Consider the following 21,256-nt stretch of genomic DNA (forward strand, 5'->3'; position numbering starts at 1 on the left):
GGTTTTATTATTGCATTGTATATGTTGTTCACAATTTTTAAAAATTAGTTCTTTTTGTCATAAACATTATAAATATTTTTTAGTTATTATCTTTTAATGTTTTAATGGTACTTTTTTGCTATTCAGAAGTTATTCCTTTTCATGTGGTTTCTTTTTAATTCAGTCATTTGTTCATGGCTTTAAGGTCATGAACATTTGTTTCTTATACAGTAGTACTATCTGTAAAAAGAATGAATTGCTCTAAATCTCTAATTTCCTTTCTGGACTTTACAACTGGATAATCTCTTTTTGAAGAAATGACAGTAATACATTAGTACAGTTGCAGGTCTTTACTGGGATTTTTAGTTACAGCTTAATCATGCTTTTAGTTATGATTAATAGGTAAGTTACAAATAGAGAAGTTCAATTTATAGTTAAAATTATTTTTCTTTATTCAGTTTAAGGTTCGACAAGGGACTCTAAGCTGTTCTCAGGTTTGTAAAAACAAACAAAAAACTTTCAGGCATGGAGATGGGGTTGAAAAGTTTGAGGAGGTTGAAGACTCCAAAAGAAAGAATTGGTTGAAGAGTTGTTTATTCTGTTTCTACACAAATATCAGATTTGGGAAAAACTAAAGACTAGGGCATTTGGGTCATTAAATCAGCCTAATAAATGCTCTTCAACTTGGATGGTGGGAGAAGGTGTAGAAAGTATGAAGAACTATTTAGGAACATACTAAGTTCCAGGTCTTGTGATGGAAATTTTTCATGTTACTTCTACAGATGTGACCTGCCTCAGGAAGAAATGTCTTCCTCATACACTTAAATTTATCCTCGTATGTACTCTTGTCTACCCTGTGCATCCTCATCATGCTGTACTCTGCTTACTTGCCTGTTTTCTTAACAGTGTTCACCATTAGTTCTACATGGATCACATCTGGTTTGTTCATAGTTTTATTGCTAGGACCTAGCAAAATGTCAAGAAATATGATATGTGTCCAGTAAATATTTAAGCCCTTTAAATATTGTATTCAATCATTCATTCATATTTATTAATTTAATGAATTTATTCACTCATTAATTCATTTAGAAAATACTTATTGAGCTCCTGACACTATACTAGGCAATAGGTTATAGCAGTGAACAAAAACCTCAAAAGCTTAAGTTATTATCAATATTATTTCAGTTAATTCTTACAATTCACTAAAATTGTATCACTATAATTATATAAAGTATTGCAGTCCATTTGTATACATGTTAATATAATTTAATATATTAATATATTTTATATTATATATTACTATAATAGATATTATATAGTATATTATATATACTATATAATATAGTATATACTGTACATATAATATATATATTTCATATTAATATAATAGTGAAATTGTCTCACTACAATTATGTAAGGTATTGCAGTCCATTTTTATAGATGAGAAAACTGAAGACAAAGAGAAAAAATAATTCGCTTTTCTTTAAATGGATACTAAAAGATGATACCACGTTTTGAACCCAGATTTTTTGAGCAATTTAAATCACATTATACTGTTTCCCACCATAGATTATATTATAAATATTTTGGCATAGTGAAGAGCATGGAAAGAGCCAGGTGTGGATACACTTCTGAAGAAGATAAAGATATGTTATTATTTCAGAGAAAGATGAGTGTCCAGGATAAAATTTCAGAAGGGATTTCTTTGGCTCTTTACTGACTTTGTTTTTTATGGGTTTTCTTTGTTTGTTAGTTTGTTATGTTTTTTGAGATGGGGTCTTTCTCTGTTACCCAGGCTGGAGTGCAGTGGTGCAATCTCAGCTCACTGCAACCTCCACCTCCCGGGTTCAAGTGATTCTTCTTCCCCAGCCTCCCGAGCAACTGGGATTACAGGCACCCACCACCATGCCCAGCTAATTTGGGCATTTTTTTTTAGTAGAGGCAGGGTTTTACCATTTGGCCAGGCTGGTCTCAAACTCCTGACCTCAGGTGATCACCCATCTCGGCCTTCCAAAGTGCTGGGATTACAGGCATGAGCCACCATGCCTGGCCTCTTTATTGACTTTATAGCACATAGACCTGCTAGTGTGGAAGGACTTTGGTGAAGGTGGTCATTTGGACCTTGGAGATAAACTGGAGGGCTCTAGTCTGACAACTAGCATTTCAGAAATTTTTCCATATAGAACATTGTGTCAGGAGTGGTTAATGGCAGTGTGGGCCAATGGAAGAAAACTTTTTTTACATTTAGAATCTGTTAATTAGTATTTCTGGGAGTTCAGATAAATAATGTAGCTTTTTTGAGACTTCTTTTCTTCATCGCTAAAATGGGAATCTCTAAAGAGGTCCTGACCAACTCAGAAGTTATAGAAATCAAAGAAGGTATGAATCTAAAATGCTCTCTATAAAGAGTAGGAAGCACAGTGTCGTAATGAATTAAAGAGTCAGAGAGACCTCGACTCAGAAATGAGTCAGTTAACCACCCAATCACGGAGCCTCTGCTCTATATAATAGATATCACAAAATACCACCTTTATCAGGGTGTTGGGAGTATTTTAAATAACACTTAGGTGATACTGAATAATAAGATGATATAATAATTATCATTCTCCAACAATTTGAATGCCTATTCTTCAAAAATAGTGTTATTCTCAAAAGTTTATAGGTTTTACATGATTTCAGAGTAGGCATGGCAAAGGAATACAGTGCTTTATTGGGGTTTAGAGGTCCCAATAAATTGATATAAATGTTATAGGGTAGTATTAATGTTTTAGAAGATTCCGTTTTATCGTTTTATCTATTCATTCTACATTCATTCAATAAATACTTATTTAGCATGTGTGGGCCACTCACTGGACACTTCAGCTTCTGCATTCTTCCTAAACGGGCATGTTAATGTACATGCAAATGGGGATTCCACCTATACTTATAAGTCAAGAGATAGTTCAAGCATCACCTTGTCAGTGCAGCTTTCTCCACTTCCCCAAGGTCCTTACTCCAGTCTTTTGGGTCTCCAAGAATTTGGGGGCTGACCTTTTATGTCGAGCTTAAGACATTGTATTAGAATTGTATTATTATGAGTTATAATTGTCCAGTTACCTAGCAAGATCTTGAATTATAATTTCAATTCTCATTTTATCCATCACATCTTTGTATCTGTAGTTTTCTGTGCTCAGGGTAATTCCCAGCACACAAAGTTTAGTTGAATTAATAAAGTATAACAATGTCCAACTGCAGTGTGTTAACTAGCAAATTGACTTAAGAAATGTAGTTGAAATATATTCTCTGATGTCGTTTCTCAAAGCACTCTATAAATACATTTAGTGAACTCTTGCATGCAATGGAAAATTCAGTAACCATTAAAATGATGTGTATTTATAACTGTTGGGTTTTAAAATATTTATTATTTATTATTAAATAAGGAAGGTTATAGAATAGGATCTTTAATAATATTCTATTTCAAAAGCATATGCATGTATATTCAAATGCAAATATATCTATTAATAGAGGTGAGAAGGGTATAAAAATGTTGGTAATGGACCTCTGGTTGGTAGAATTATGCATAAATTTTATTTATTTTGTGTTTTACAAATTTTAAAACTTTTTTGCAATGGATATGTACATTTTTGCAATAATATCAAAAATAGAGGCTATTTCCAAAACTGTACAGATAAATAAGCAAACAAACATACAAAAGGGTAGAGAGGGATGTGTTATCATTTGCCTATACTCTTAAGGTTGCTTAAAATTGTGTTTGTTTCCTTTTATCTATTTTTATTAAAGTAATTACTGGTGACTCATATTTTCCAGAATTATCTGTCTCATAGATTGATTGAATAAAGAGATCTATCTACTAGGCAGTTGAGCTCCAGGTTCTGCATTTTTCCTGACACACTCTGTATTTCTCTCTGTCCAGCTCCAGCTTCTGAAATGCCCTCTCAGCTTAGCATGGCCTGCTTATGGCGAGAACCATGTATTCAATGGCTCCTCCTTATTTCTGCAGGTCTTCAAATTCTCTTTTTGGTAATTCTCTGCATGGAATTAACTCTTGCAAATCCACGTCTCACTTTTGTGTGACCTATTTTGTCTTAAGCTACACATTGCCCGTGTTTTAGCAGTAGATTGGAAGCTTTTATGTGCATAGCTTTCTGAGGAGGAAAGTAAAGGGTTGGTGCTAGATGGTGCACCATCAATAAATGTCAGAACAGCAAAAAAGGGGCTTTAGAAATATTTCCTTCTTTGCACATTCCCGTTTAAGAATGGCTTATACAGAAAAAAAAAACAAACACACCTCTGCACATATGCATTCCTTCATCTGTTAATTCAACTAACATTACGTACCCTTTATGTGTCATGTGTTATATTAGACCATGGAGATGAAGTGATTACTAAATACTATTATTCTCCACCTAGTTTCCTCCAGGGCAGATATGTCAACAACTAAGTAATGTAAAGCAAAACGTAACTCTGCAGTAATAGTGGCTCAATAGGACAGGATATTTGGAAGTGCGAAAAAGAGCACCAAAGAATACGGACAACAGGAGTAGTCCTCTTTAACCCCTAAATCTGCAGCACCTATCACTATGCCTAGCATAAGATAGTCAATGAACAGCTGTTTGATACTATTGTTTGGAATACAATTTTATGACTGGTGGTTCTATGAAGAATGAGTAGATTTTTTAGTGTGACATTTGCGTGTAAAAACAGTCAATACATAGAGAACAAAACAAAAAGGTATAGAAGTATGTGGTTGAAAGAAACTTCAGACAACAGTCAATAGTTACAACATTACGAAAATACTAAAAACAAAACTAAGGTTTATTGTGTGCTTACTACACACCAAATTCCAAGCGCATCACATGAATTGACTCATTCAGTCAATACTTAACAGAAGAATAGACTGAAATTCTGAGAGGTTAAGTAACCGGTACTAAATACTGCTTCATAAAAGGTTTAGATGGAGGCTTAATAGAAGGAAAGTGTATAGTGGATATAGACAAAGAAAGTATATTCTTCCTCCAACAAGGGAGCAGGAACTATCAGGATAAGTGATTATTTTGAACACTAGTCAAGCAGTGCAGTTACTGCTGCAGGAGGCATTCTAAGCAAAACAAGTTGATAAAAAATTTAGCATGCTCAGATGGGGCAGGCAGACAGGGAAATGTGGATTAAGAAGAATCTGGAGGAACAGGCCGGGCGTGGTGGCTCACGCCTGTAATCCCAGCACTTTTGGAGGCCGAGGCGGGCAGATCACGAGGTCAGGAGATCAAGACCATCCTGACTAACACAGTGAAACTCCGTCTGTACTAAAAATACAAAAAATTAGCCGGACATGGTGGCGGGCACCTGTAGTCCCAGCTACTCGGGAGGCTGAGGCAGGAGAATGGCGTGCACCTGGAAGCGGAGCTTGCAGTGAGCCGAGATCGTGCCACTGCACCCCAGCCTGGGCGACAGAGCAAGACTCCATCTCCAAAAAAAAAAAAAAAAAAAAAAAAAAAAATCTGAAGAGGAACAAACACTGGGCCAAAATTTAAGGGTAGGGAGATGTGCCATTTAGCATGCTCAGAAGCTTGGGTCAGCAGTTTTAACTGATTCTTAAATACTCTGATGTGGCTGGGGCTCATAGGAGTCAACCTGACTGGACAGGCACTAGCTTAGGAATTGAGACCGAGGTATAAAAGGCAGGACATGACATCCACCACTAGGAGCTCACAGTCTAGATACTAAATTCTAACTGTGAAGAGGAATCCTGTAGTGGAAGGATCATGAGACCTGGAGTCAGAAGTTCTGTGATTATGTCCTGGGTCTGCTTCATGCTTCTTTTGTGTGATCTTAGGAAAGTTGCTGATCTCCAAGCCTAATTTTCCTCACTTAGAAAAAGGCAGTAATAATACTACTTTCCTCATAAGAACCTGAGTTCATACTTTATAAACTATAACACATTAACAAAGAGTAGCTCCTGTAAAGAGCTAAAGTATAAGGGGCTTAAAAAAATATTCAATGCTTTTGTTCTTTACTCACTGTACTCTAAATGCTCTCCAGTATTGGCATCACCTCACTGATTCTCCCATAGCGTGTCTCTTAAATGTGTAGGAATCTAGGTTAGGTGTAAACCTGAAACAATACACTCCAGGGATGGCCAGCCTGCCTCCCTCCTTAGCTACAGATTAATTACATCTTCTGGAGTGACATTTTGGCTGTATTTTCCAGTGAGGCTTCCCTTCTACTCTACTCCCCAAGCCTCCCCTGGGCCATCCTGCTAAGAAGACTGTCCTAACCCACATGCCTTCAAACCAGACGCCTTGCCAACTTGGCAGCCCAGAAACAGTCCAACCAGAAGGGTGGCAGTAAGAAAGGTCCCGGGGGCTTCAGGAATGAACAGCAGATTGCTTCCCTGCTGGTGATTGCAAGGCTGAAGCTTGCTCAGAAAGGCAGAAATTTCAGGGTTATGGGGGTAGGTAAGCTTGGAAACCAGAAAAATGTCTTAAAGTCTATTCTAGCAATCAGATGGGATGGCAGAGGGGGACCTGTCTGTTTCTGGGTTTCTTTTTACACTGTTGGATTGTGACCAGCTTTAAAAACTGCTCCCTGATTTGTTCTCTCAAGCAGAATTAATGCCCTAGAACAAAGAACATTTACACCATTATAGTCATACTTGTCTATATTCTGACAGCTGTTTTTCTTTTTGATGTTATTGTTAGATTTAGCTCTTATACCACTCTGCGCTTGTTAGATTGATTCATGGTTTGCCCATCTCTCCCACTAAATCATGGGTTCGTGGCAGACAGCATCTATGTATCGATCATTTTTAGCACCTAGCACAGAACCTAGCACATAGGAGACATTCATTACATACTTATTAGACTAAGTTGTTGTATAATTGATAACTCTGAGGTAGGCAGGCATCTACTGGTTATCAATAGCATTTTGTTGTGGAGTGAAATATTAATCTAAGAAAGTTGAATTGCTTTCTATCAAGTGATGAAGACATCGTGTACTATAACGAACAACCTAAAGAATGTTCCTACAACAATGTAGCTGCTCTTTGTAGGATTAATATATTCTAGTACTAGGAAAGTTAAATTGCTTAAATTAAAATATTGATAACTTAAAAAGCTTAAAGGAAGGGGGATAAAGAAACATGACTTGTCATTATTGCTGAAATCTTAAGGAGAATTTCAAGATCATAATTCAAATTGTTTATTTTACAAATAAGGAAATTGGGACCCAGAGAAGATGATGTGCCCAAAGGCACACAGTTTTCTGCAAAGCAGATGGAAGTGTGTCAACCTCTTGCCCTGAAGATTAGGAGATCCTGGGGGCAATGTGGAATATACTTAACATAGCAGGAGGATATTTAGGCAGACAGAAGCAGCATGACTGTAGGATAGATCTTTATCATAATTATTTAGAGAGCCAAATGTCAGACCCACTGAAATAGCACCAAATATCAGATCCAAGGGATGAACAGAGCTCTAAAGTAAATCAAAAGGCCAGAAATCAGGAGACTAAGAGGCAGTAAATCATGTGATTAAGATCATAGATTTTAGCATCAGACATGCCTCATTTTGAATCCCAAAGCTGCTACATCTAGCTACATAATCTCTGGCAAGCTGCTTAGTCTTCCCTAAGCCTTCTTTTTCTCAGCCATAAAATGGTGCTAATATTTGTAGCCATCTAAAGTTACAGCTTTGATTTTTAGTATGATATTGTAAAAATATATATGTAACAATGTTCTTAGCACACAGTTACTAGATAGACAAGGAACTTGCTATTAAAATATTTGCATTCTAGTGAGGAGAAACATAAGCAAACCAGAAAAGAAAGAAATAAGCACAAAATTCAGTTAAGCACTATGATGTGATATAATATCTATATATTTTATAAAGAATTACTGGGAGAAAGTTCCAGTTGAGATAGGCTACTTATAGCTGGCTTCTCTGAGGAAATGACCTACAATTTGACACTGAGACCACAGAAAAGAGGTAGCCATAGAAATCCCTCTGGGACAAGATTTTTAGGAAGCAGAAGGCACACATTTAAAGGTCCCATGGCAAAAAAGAGCTTGTCCTGCTTCAATTTTGGAAAGGAGACTAGAAAAGCTAAATATGGTGAACAAGAGGAACTTCGTGCAATATAAGATTGAAGGGATCAGCAGAGATCAACAGAGCCCTAAGTACAGTACAGAGGAAAGAGTTTAAATTATTTTAATCCAGGTGCTGAAATAATTTTTAGATTGACATTTTTAAAAGTTGTCTTGGCTATTGTGACAAATAGACTGTTAGAGTGAAAACTTCAAAAGTGACATGGATTACTCTATTGCATTGGTCTAAATGAGAAATGATAGTGATTTCAACCACAGAGGTGACAATGGAGCTATTGGGAAAAAGAAAACTGAACCCTGTGTATTTCAGAGGTAAAACCAACAGGGCTTGTTAATGGACTATGTGATAATATAGACGTAGTTAGTAATTTTAAAAATAAAGAAAAAAGAGTAGTCAAAGATTACTCCAATAATTAGAAGCATTAGAGAGAAGAGTGGAGATGTTTACTGAAGTAGAAAGGATGGGTAAGTAATAAATTTAGCAAAGAAAATGAACTAAAGTTTTCTTTGAACATCTTTGGGTCTTTTTAGGATAGGGCAAATAGATGCCCAAAAGAGGCTGCCAAGCAGTCAGTTGAATCTTGGAGTATCAAGCTCAAAAGAGAGAATCAGGTTAGATATATGTATTTGGTAGCTTTAGCCTTATCTATTTAGCGTTAATCACTTTGTGTTATTTAATTGTTTAAGTTTTAAAACTTAATTATTTAGCATTATTTAAAATTAATGGAGTGAATGAGGTCACAGGAATTGAGTATAAACACAGAAGAAAAGGAAGCAGTCTGGCATACCCCATCATTAAAAGGATGAGCCGATACAGATGAGTCAGCAAAAGCAAAGAAGACAGAGGGTCATTGATCAGTGAGGAAGAAGGAAAACAAGGACATTAAGCCACAAAAGCCAAGTAGCAAAAAAAAAAAAGAAAAAAAAATGTGGACAAATAAATCAGGTACTCTTAAGAGATCAATAAAATGAGGAGAGAAAAGTACCTATTGGGTCTGAAAATACAAGAATGATCATGCCCTTGGCAACAGAAAAGTTTCAGTAGAATGGAAGCTTCAGGAACCAGACTGGAGCAGATTCTAAACAAATCTTTTGAAAAGTTTTCACAAAAAAAGGAGCATTTTTAAGTGGGAAGCAGGAAAGGAGATATGAACAAGAAAGGAGGATTTGAGATTTTCTTTTTAAGAGAGAGGATATGTATTAGAGAATGATTATATGTTGTTGAAAATGAAAACATTCAGAGAAAGAGACATAGGAGAAAAAGGAAAAGACTGCCACAGCAAGGTACTGGAGATGTGAAATCTAAAGCCCAATGGAGAGAGGAGCCTTTGCCATGAGTTGGGAGGAACCTTCCTTTATGCCTGAATGGAGACACAGGATAGAGTATAGATGCATGTATTGTTCTTGGACAAATTAGTGTGTACCGATCTAGTTATTTCTATGTTCTTATTCAGGTGTGAAGGGAGGTCATCAGTTCTTAAGGGGCTGGGGGCTGACTAGGAGAATAAGAATTAGAAAGGAACAGTTTATGTAAGTTAGATAAAACAATATTAGACAAATCATCCATTATTTATGTCATTAAATATATCAGTGGTCTGAATTTAGGAAGCATGCTGGTCTGGACAACAGGAAAGAACTATAGTGTCATGAGTTTCATTATTATCTGCTTGATATTACACAAGGCATTTCCATATAACCATCCTCTTTAATCCTTAAAAATGAATATTAATTATTTCCTTTTTTAAAGTCTGAAGGCGGAGGCAAAGAAAGATTAAATAATTCACCCAAAGTTTTAGCACTAGTAATTGACTAAAATTAGGACTTTAACTCACTTCTGTCTTACTTGAAAGTCCCTGTGTTTTGATTCTGTCATTATATCTATTAGGAAGTAACTGATAATCATATCAAAAACATTATTTATAGGGTGGTATATTACTTTTCTAGGGCTACCACAACAAAATACCACAGACTAGGTGGCTTAAAAAACCTAAATTTATTTTCTCACAATTCTGGGGACTAGAAATCCAAGATCAAGGTGACTGCAGGGTTAATTTCTTCTAAGGCCTCTCTCTTCGACTTGTAGATGGCCATCTTCTTGCTGTGTCTTCATAGGGTCTTCCCTGTCTGTGTGTCTGTGTCCTAACCTTCTCTTCATATAAAGATACCAGTCATATTGCATTAGAGTTCACCCTAATAAGGTCTTTAAAAACTTTATCTTAAAATACACTCACATTCTGAGGTACTTGGGATTAGGACTTCAACATACAAATTTTGCATGGAAGCAATTCAGCCTGTTACAAGTAGTGAGAATGAAAGTCAAACTGTAATGGAATAATGACAGACTTGAAGTTGAAAATGTTAAATCAGACCTAGCTTTTAAAATTGTGACGATAAAATAGAGAAATAAGGAAACAAATCATTTGAAGGGAGCAAGAATTAAGAATATAGTATTTTAGAATGATTTTTTTATTTTAAGATACAGGTGACTGAGTCTATAGTTTAAGTGAAATTTGCTGAAGAAATGAGAGAAAAAACATTAAAGCATGTTGAAATGTTTAAATAGGTACTATAAAACGTATGGCTTTAATTCCAAAAGATATTCTTTAGGGAAATTATCTCAGATTTTCCTCAAAGGATAAATAAAGAACAATAACTAATGTATAAAATATCTATAAGAAATGCTATTTTGAAAACCTCCTTTGCCAAATTATTCATAACATATCTGTTTATCATATGACTGTTTATTAATGTAATTTTGATGACATAAGGGTTTCCTGAAGTATCAAAACAAATTTCTGCTTGTCGGATTGCCACAGCAGAGGACAAATAATAACATACATGGACAATACAAATGTTATTTTTATCCTAAAGTAAAGCATGCCCAAGAAATACCTTGTCAAGTACAAAATGTCACAATAATCTAGAATAACAATAAGGATAAGAATCTGTTGAATACTCAGGAAAGAAATATTACTAAATTCAAAAAGTCAAAGAGGAAATGGCAGCTGAAAGTTTTCTGTAGCTATGTCCTTATACAAAGCATATTTACTGAAAGGAAAAAAGTTTTGTTTTTGTGTTTTTAGAAAAAGTGCTTTCCCAAGATAAAAAGAAACATCACAGCTCCTGTATGCCAGGTAAAAAAAGACAGGAGAACAAGCTTCAAGATTCACATGATGGGGTATTCTTTTACCAAACCAGGAATCAATCGCTTTGGAGAACAGAAATAACATTTTTGAAATCCCTTAACCCCAGTGATCCCTGTTCTGTGAGGTGCCTTGATACTAATCAGAAAGTTGCTCATATCAGTTAAATCATTGAAATGTAATTACCTCTAGTACTCAGTGTTGAGGTATGGAGGTGAGGGAAGCAGGCCTTGAGAAAAGCCCTTGTTGTAGTAGTGTCACTCTTAAGTTGCATCGTCTTCAGTTATGCCATCCGCATATATTTCCTTTTATCCTCACTACAAAATGAGGACATTGGCTTTTCTGATTTCCAATGTCCTTCTATTTTTTCATGTTCTATGAGTAAGGAAGACATTTGATTTATTTTTAAGATATTTTATGTGCAATTCTAAAAGTTGATATATGGCTTTCTGTTCTAGTGAGATATTAGACTATGAGAATCTGAAAACTCCCTTGAGATGATCAGTACAAAGCCAGAAAAATATAATAGGAAAATTTATCTTACATGCATATCTATCTCTCAGAACAGTAAGGCTAATAAGATTCGGAAAGAAAAAATAAATTAAAACAGGAGTACTGATCTAGGAAGCTGGCCTGTACCTTACCTTGGCTGTTGGGGTTTTGGTCTCAATAACCTAAGGCATAAGATTTTAAAGCCCATAATGGGGCAGAAATGAAAGACTTGAGCCTACCCAAGGCTAGGACCAAAATGTCCACATAAATCAAAGACCCTAGAAATCTGCATCATTCATGAATGAGTATAGTAGAAAAACAAAATCCACTACAAGTCAAAGGAAGATTTTAGCCTTCAAGACCTGGATAGTAAAATAATACCCTGAAAAATTAGAAACCTGGTGCTTGCACTCCATATAAGTTTTGTGTTTTTAAATTAAACAAAGTACTGATTCAGAAAAAGCATGTGCAAAACCTCTGAAATTAAAACAAACTAAGAATTTCAAGGAACAGATTGATTAGAATAACTGGACCATTGTAAACTAGGGAGATTGTACAGGAGAATAAGATTGGGGACGTAATGAGGCTCCTCGAAGATCATTTTAAGGAGTTTCATGCTTCAACATGAAAAGGAAAGCAACATTTAGGAAATACTCCTTTGTTATGTCATTTAATTATAGAAACAGTCTCATACAGCCATTTGTTTTTAAAATAAATAAATTGAGTATTTTGGAAAAGTGCTTCTGAAGTACAAAGTGGTTAAGTGGTAAATAGAACCACAATCTTCTGATCCCAAATCTAGGTTAATTTCTCTATATTACATGACTTTATTTCTTCTTCCACACAGCAAGCAAATTAGTCATACCTCCAAATTTAAACTTCAGAATTCTAACTCATTTCAGCTGGATTAGAATTTGTCTTAATTCTTATGCTCTGTTTCTTTACTTGTCAATGAAAGATCCTTTCACTTTCTCTATAGTTAGGTCAGTACCTATTGCAAAAGTAGACTTCTTAGCCTATAAGCATTGCATACAGGTGACAAGAATTTGCCAACTACAAATGTTAACTGCTTGAAGATTTTTTTTTCAAATCTCTGTTTTTATTTTGGTATTTATTTAGTATTGTTGAGTTCTGCTCTTACATAATACTTCATTTCCAGGTAACACACAGCCCTGCCAAGTATTGGTATCTAGGTAATGCTGACCATTTTAAATGAATGTTTCAATATTGAGTCTACCCATCCACAAGCATGGAATGTGTTTCCACTTGTTTGTGTTGTCTATGATTTCTTTCAGCAGTGTTTTGCAGTTTTCCTTCTAGAGGTCTTTCACCTCGTTGGTTAGGTATATTTCTAAGTAATTTATTTTATTTTATTTTTGCAGCTATTTTAAAAGGGGCTGAATTCTTGATTTGATTCTCAGCTTGGTTGCTGTTGGTGTATAGCAGAGCTACTGATTTGTGTGCATTAATTTTGTATAATGAAACTTTGCTGAATTCATTTATCAATTCTAGGAGCTTTTTGGAAGAGTCTTCAGGGTTTTCTAGGTATATGATCATATTATCAGCAAACAGCAACAGTTTGACTTCCTCTTTACCAATTTGTATGCCCTTTATTTATTTCTCTTGTCTGATTGCTCTGGCTAGGACTTCCAGTATTATGTTGAATAGAAGGGTGAGAGTGGGCATCCTTGTCTTGTTCCAATTCTCAGAGGGAATGCTTTCCTCTTTTCCTCTTTCAGTATTATATTGACTGTGGGCTTGTCATAGATAGGCTTTTATTACATTGAGGTATGCCTCTTGTATGCCAATTTTGATGAAGGTTTTAATCATAAAGGGATGCTGGATTTTGTCAAGTACATTTTCTGCATTTATTGAGATGATCATGTGATTTTTGCTTTTAATTGTGTTTATGTGGTTTATCACATTTATTGACTTGTGTATGTTAAACTATCCCGGCATCCCTAGTATGAAACCCACTTGATCACGGTGGATTATCTTTTTGATACGCTGTTTGATTCAGTTAGTTAGTATTTTGTTAAGCATTTTTGTATCTGTGTTCATCAGGGATATTGGTCTGTAGTTTTTTGTTATTGTTATGTTCTTCTTTCCCGGTTTTGGTGTTAGGGTGATGCTGTCTTCATAGAATGATTTAGGGAGAATTCACTCTTTATCTTGTGGAATAGTGTCAGTAGGATTCATAACAATTCTTTGAACATCTGATAGAATTGAGCTGTGACTCCATCTGGTTCAGGACCTTTTGTTGTTGTTGTTGGTAATTTTATTACCATTTCAATCTCCCTGCTTGTTATTGGTCTGTTAAGGCTTTCTAATTCCTCCTGATTTAGTCTAGGAGGGTTGTGTATTTCCAGGAATTCATCCATCTACTCTAGGTTTTCTAATTTATGTGCATAAAGATGTTCATAGTAGCCTTGAATGATCTTTTGTATTTTTGTAGCATCAGTTGTAATATCTCCCATTTCGTTTCCAATTGAGCTTATTTGGATTTTCTATCTTCTTTTCTTGGTTAACCTTGCTAATGATCTATCAATTTTATTTATCTTGTCAAAGAACCAGCTTTTTGTTTCACTTATCTTTTGTATTTCTTTTGTTTCCATTTCATTTAGTCCTGCTGTGATATTGGTTATTTCTTTTGCTGGGTTTGGGTTTGGTTTGTTCTTGTTTCTCTAGTTTCTTGAGGTGTGACCTTAGATCGTCTATTTGTGCTTTTTCAGACTTTTTGATGTTAAAGGTTGTAAACCTTCCTCTTAGCATCACCTTTGCTGCATTCCAGAGGTTTTGATAGGTCGTGTCACTATTATTGTTCAGTTCAAAAAATATTTTAAATTTCCGTCTTGATTTCATTGTTGATACAATGATTATTCAGGATCAGGTTATTTAATTTCCATGTATTTGCCTGGTTTTGAAGGTTCCTTTTGGAGTTGATTTCCAATTTTATTCCACTGTGGTCTGAGAGAGTACTTGATACAATTTCAGTATTCTTAAATTTATTAAGATTTGTTTTGTGGCCCATCATATGATCTATCTTGGAGAAAGTTCCATGTGCTGATGAGTAGAATGTATATTCTGTGGTTGTTGGGTTGAATGTTCTGTAAGTATCTCTTAAGCCCATTTGTTCCAGGGTATAGTTTAAATCCATTGTTTTTTTGTTGACTTTCTGTCTTGATGACCTGTCTAGTGAAAAATAAATTAATTAAATAAATAAAATAAAATAAAATGAATGTTCCTTCCTCTTTTAGTTTTACAAAGGGTTTATATTTAATTGGCAATATTCCTTTCTTAAGTGTTTGGTAGAATTCACCAGTAAAGTCAGCTAGATTAGAAATTTTCCTCGTAGGAAAGATTTAAGATTAAAACTCAATTGGTTTAATAAATTTAATGTTACCCAACCAATCTATTTCTTCTTGAATGAACATTAGTAGTTTGTGGTTTTCAAAGTAGTTCATTTTGTTTAAATTGTCAAATTAGTGGCATACAATAATTCATAATGTATACTTCTTATCCTTTTGATATCTGTAGGTTCTGTAGTGATGCCGCTAATTCATTCTTGTTAGTGGTAATTTCTGTCTCTTCTAATTTTTTATAACCAGCCTAATTAGACCTTTCTTCATTTTATTTGTCTTTTTCTAAGAGGCAGCTTTAGTTTACTTGATGGTCTCTGTTGTTTTTCCATTATACATTTCAGTAATTTTTGATATTTTTTATTATTATTACTTGCTGGTCTAGTATCTTCTGACAAAATAATTCACATATTTTAATTAAACAGTGGCATTTTACTTCTGTTCTCATCTTTGACATCATTAAACTGCCATATATTGTTCAAAAATTTTACATATGGTTTGCTATAGAATCAGGGTGAAATATGAGTAATAAAGACAATGACCTATATCTGCACATGTGGCTAATGGGCACTTAAAATATTGTTAATAAAACTCAAGAATATAATTTTAAACTTTAATTTAAAATCGGGTATTTGTTTGTTATTGAAAAATTTACAAATATTTTTAGAGCAACTTGGATGTGTGAACGTAAGTTTTTGCCTGTAAAATGTATGAATTCTGAATACACACCAAGTATTTCTGATACTGTCCTATGTCATATGCCTTCAATGTATACTCTATAATTACTAGGTTTTTCTTAACTTTGTATTAAAAAAATCACATTAACTCACATTCAACTAGCTATAAAGAACTTTGTTTTCTATAGTTTTATACAAAATGATAGAGGTATGTGTGTGTACTTGTGTATATGTGTGTGTGTGTATGTGCGTGTTCATGTTTCGTATTAGTCAAGATTCAATGAGAAAAAACAGAAACAATGCTAGTTGTTTTAATAATGTCAGTTGTTTATATAATAATAAATAATAGCTTAAATAGATATTTGAAAATTCAAAAGTGGAAAAAAAACTGAAAAATTACAGAGATAGGCATTGAAGGAAGCAGTACCACTCCTAGGGCTGGGGAAAAATAACAAAGTAGTAAGAGATATTAGAATATAGTAGTTTTGGGAAGGGCTTCGAAAACCTGCACTCAGATTTCTGAAGAGGGGACACTGTTTATTTAGTAGTGATATCTCATATCACCTGACATTGGAGGAGGAGCCTCACAGGGCAGGAATTCAAACTCCTGAGTAGGAGGCTTTAGTCAACTGGTACTGATAGCTCATGAGTATACTAGTGCTCTACAGAACTAGATCTCAGATTTTTGAGCAGAGAGGGATGTAGGGGTGTGAGGGAATGGGGAATATGGCCTAAAGCATGTTGAAACTACATAAGGGGAATGATAAGGCTGATTCTTGGTGTGCTGATAAGAAAGCTAGAAGCTAGACTCTACTGCTCTTCGTAGGGTCAAGAACAGTCACTGAAATAAACAAGAAGGAACAAGTCCTTTGCTGTTCTAGCCTATATGTAGTGTCTATCAGGGATTCAACTAGCAAAAGAGAAATGCAGCTTACACATTCTCAGCCCCAGTATCCCAAAATGGAATATAGTAGGACATCGTTGGGGCTGGAAACAATAGCTTAAAAACTGGCACAGTCCACCTCTTGGCTATCAGGCATTGATACACATTTACCCTCCCATACATAGTTAAATTTCACACAATAACAATAACAAACTTATGCTATTTTTTTCAAACCAAGATTATTTCATTCTATCCCCATGAAGAGGTAACTAATGTCCCAAAAGCCAATTCTGATTAATTATTCCTTTCTGATTAATAGCCATATTATCCGTCTTTGGGAGATGTCATATAAACATCAAATTTTGTCATGGTTTATATAAACATTCTGTACTCTAAAGAGGGAATTATAAGATTAAATATCATTGATAACACATATGAAATAATGAGACATGAAATGTTAATATATAAAAATACTGTATATGTATACACACAGACAGACACAAATTAGGTTATATGTGAAAACACAGAAGGACCAGGAAAGAAAAGATGCATAGCTGCTGCAGACCTCATTTTATTTTATTTTTTTACTACCCATTAAATGTTATATTTGCACTCAGCCAGCATTTCGGCTGGCTAAGGATCTCTACCTATCAAATGACTCAAACTTTCTTTCCTAGGGAATTTGAATTCTGAGTGATTTTCACCTTTCTTTGGTTACTGTAGTCTTCCATTAAATTATTGAACACAGAAATGCTAAAAACTCCTCAAAGAAGGCCCTGAATTTCATGCATATAGTCTTTCCTGCACTACCATGTAGCAACACCCCAAATGTATCTTGAGAATATGGATTTTAAAAAAAAATCATGTTCTTCCTAAAACTTAACAATGTACAATTGTGTTTTGGTGCAAAGTCCCAAAAGATTGTGCTAATTGATTCCACAACACTTATTTTTATGCCTTTAAATTCATGTTGAAGGTGTGGCATGACAACAGAGTGTATATTGATTGCTTTGGTGAAAGGTGAAAAATTTTCTTCTCAAATGGATTCTATCTGAACACAGATGAGAAACGTTTTTTATGTTTCTTTTAACTATTTATAATTTGAGGAATTATGACACCTGATACCTTGAAAGTAGTGAAGGAGAAAAATTGTGTTTCCATATTAGCTATCTATATCAAATCAGTCAAGAACAAAAAAGAAAATTGATTTTTTTTTTTTGCTAGAAGCCTGATGGATGTAACAACTTTTCCTCAAAGGAAAAATAAAGGAAATCTCTTATTACCTATATGGCAACATCTGGCCAAATGAAAATGTGCAAAAAAAAAAAAAAAGTGAAATAAGTTGGGGCTGTTTCTGGCTCAGTGTGAAGTATGAAAAGATTTTAAAGTTAGGTGTTAGATTAGAAAAAACGAGGATTTATGATCATCCTCTTTGACACTTTTTATAATGTGCATCACAGAATATGTGGGAAAAAATCCCATGAAATTATGAAGAAACAAACATGATAAGTGGACAGATATTGGGTGAATTTAAGAAAAACAAAGTATTTTTACTGTACATTTAATTGTAAACAATGTAAATAGGCACTGGCCTGTTTTCTAAGCCTTTGCATAGCTTCAACAATATGGCTTTCTTCCTTCCAAAGACTGACCTATCTATTCCCACTATACAGTGCCAAATCTAATACCAGAGACCAACTATGAGGCTCTGATAAAACACCATTCCTTCAGAGCAGAGTGGGGAGCAGCCAGTGCCTTTGCCACCCTCTCTCAGCTGGAGTTACTTAATACATTGTTATTATGTGTGTTTCATCCATTTTCTAAGTCATACCTACCCGAATAGGTAATCTATTGCAAAAGCATTTCTCAATCCTTGCTGCACGAATCAGTGGGTGTTTTTTTTTTAATACCCTTGTGCAAGCCCCAAACACAGAAATTCTGAATTAACAGATATGGAAGTCTGGGCATCAGTATTATAATGGGTTGAGAACCATTGCATTCATGCCCAAAATGAACGAGTCTAGAATTCTTAACATTTATGTAACCACAGATGTGCTAAAAATGAATTCTAAGAACACGATGACTATAGCATTCTCCTAATCTCTTTTTTTACATAGCCTAGACATCTTCCCTGCAAGCTTAGCACTTTCCTTCTCATACTGAGAATCAAATTCTGCCCTGTTGTGTAGAATATTTGGCTAGAACACTAGTATTTGGCCTTATTCTTTTTAGTCTTTTTCCCAAGAAGGTTGACACTATTTAAACTTCTATCACTGAGAAAGTAATGCCAAGCAGGCAGACTACCGAAAGCTATAACCTCAACCACCTGTTTCTGAACAATAGATCTCACACTAAATTAGGTTCCTTTGGAAATAACATCAAATATTACTACTCTGAAGTAGCTAATGTAGTTAGGTTAAAAAAAAATATCAGAAGTTGGAAGAAATAGGACCAAGAAATAAAATAGTAAGCCAAAGTCAAACCAGAATTCATAAAATTCCTTGAATGCTCATGTTTAGACCTCTGGATCCCCTGTTCAGGGGCTTACCCTACCTAAAACCAGAATAATATTCTAGGCACAGCTTACTTGTGACCTCACATCTTTCCTTCCAAGCTGGCATTCTACCAACTTCCCAGCATATCTGCTGGACAATCATCAATGCATAATGACAGAACCATATGTAACTTCTTAAAAATACACACCACTATTGTTATACTGAATCTATCTGAATTTTGATTAATAATTATTCCCTCTTATTTAATTATATTATTCTTTTTAGTTAGGAGTTTATGGGCTTAAGAACCAGATTGGTTCTTAAGAACATTGTTTTAATTCCTGGGCCTGCCATTTACTATTCATGTAACTTTGGACATGTTATTTTCCAGGGGCTATGTTTTCTCTGATAACTAAAATTATCCACTTGTAGACATTCTTTGTTGGTTAAAAAGAGCTTGTATATTTTTAGTTTATCTTCTTTTAATTCAATGGAATGAGCAAATAACTGGGTTAAGGCAAGGACATGTGCAGTAGTTTCTCATCTGCTATCAGACAGTTTTATTACCTTAGAGAAGTCCCTGAACTTCTCATTTCATTGAGATTAGCCACTTTGAAGAATAAAATGCAAAAAAAAATTAATAATGAAAAAACCTAAGAGATCTGAGCAACATCATTAAGTATATCAACATATGTGTAACAGAAGTGCTAGAAGGAGAGAAGAGAGAACTGATTTCTTACCAGAAACTATGAAGGCCAGAAAAAAAAGGATTGGCATATTTAAAGTGCTGAAAGAACTTTGAACAGTGACCCAAGACTTCTATATCTGGCAAAATTATACTTCAAATATGAAAGAGAAATAAAGAAATTTCCCAATAAATGAAAAACTGAGAGATTGCATTGCTGGTAGACTTCCTCCAACCATGCTAAAGGAAGCAGTTCAAGCTGAAAAGAAAGGACACTAAACAGTGACTCATCCACAAGAAAAAGTAAAGAGCACTGTGAAAGATAACTGCATAGATAAATTTAAAAGACTACAAAAATGCTCTTTGAGTTTTTAACTTATTTTTTCTATCCAATTTAAAAGAAAATATATAAGGCTATAATTATAAATCCAGGTTGGTGGGCATATAATGTACACAGATAAAATGTGGGACAATAACAGCATAAAAATGAGAGCATGCTCCATATAACAGGGGTCCCCAACCCCCGGGCCATGGACTGCTACTTGTCTGTGGCCTGTTAAGAACTAGGCCACATAGCAGGAGGTGAGTGGTGAAGTGAGTATAACCTGAACTCTGCCTCCTGTCAGCTAAGCGGCAGGTGAACTGGGCATATGAGGGATCTAGGTTGCACATTCCTTATGAGAATCTAACGCCTGATGATCTGAGATGGAAGAGTTTCATCCCAAAACCATCCCTTCAACCTCCATCCATGAAAAAATTATCTTCTATGAAACCAGCCCCTGGCACCAAAAAGGTTGGGAACAGCTGGGAATTATGTATTTAACACAAAAGAAGGCAGTAATGGAAGAACTGAGGAACAATAAAGAAAGACATAAGATACATAGAAAACAAACAGAAAAATGTCAAGAATAATGACATTTTATCAGCAATTACATGACATGTAAGTAGATTAAGTTCTGCAATAAAAGGACACAAATTGGCTAACTGGATTTTTTTAAATGATCTCAATATATGTTGTCTACAAGAGACTCACATTAGATGCACAGATAGGTTGAAAAGAAAAAGAAAAAGATATTTTATGTAAAAATATTCAAAAGAGAGCTTGAATAGGTATACTAATATCAGACAAAACAGACTTTAAGACAAAAATTTTAACAAGTGACAAAAGAAGACATAATATAACAATAAAAAGGTCAATTGCTGAAGAAGATACAAGAATTATAAATATGTATGCACTTATCAACAGAGCCACACAATACATGAAGCAAAAACTGACAAAATTGAAGGGAAACGTTTGCAAGTCAACTATAATAGAGACTTTTTAATACCCCACTTTCAGTAAGGGATAGGACTAGACCAAAAATCAGCAAGAAAAAACTTGCACAATACTATATGCCAATGACACCTAACGGATATTTATAGAACACTCTACCCAACAACAG

At 34.7% G+C, this 21,256-nt stretch overlaps 1 protein-coding gene across 1 annotated transcript in view; it reads left to right on the plus strand.

Annotated features, from left to right (window-relative positions):
- TYR (tyrosinase) overlaps positions 1 to 21,256 on the plus strand; it is a 105,220-nt gene that overhangs the window by 50,051 nt on the left and 33,913 nt on the right.

Source organism: Pongo abelii, chromosome 9 (genome assembly GCF_028885655.2).
Source record: "Pongo abelii isolate AG06213 chromosome 9, NHGRI_mPonAbe1-v2.0_pri, whole genome shotgun sequence".
Taxonomy (NCBI): Eukaryota; Metazoa; Chordata; class Mammalia; order Primates; family Hominidae; genus Pongo; species Pongo abelii.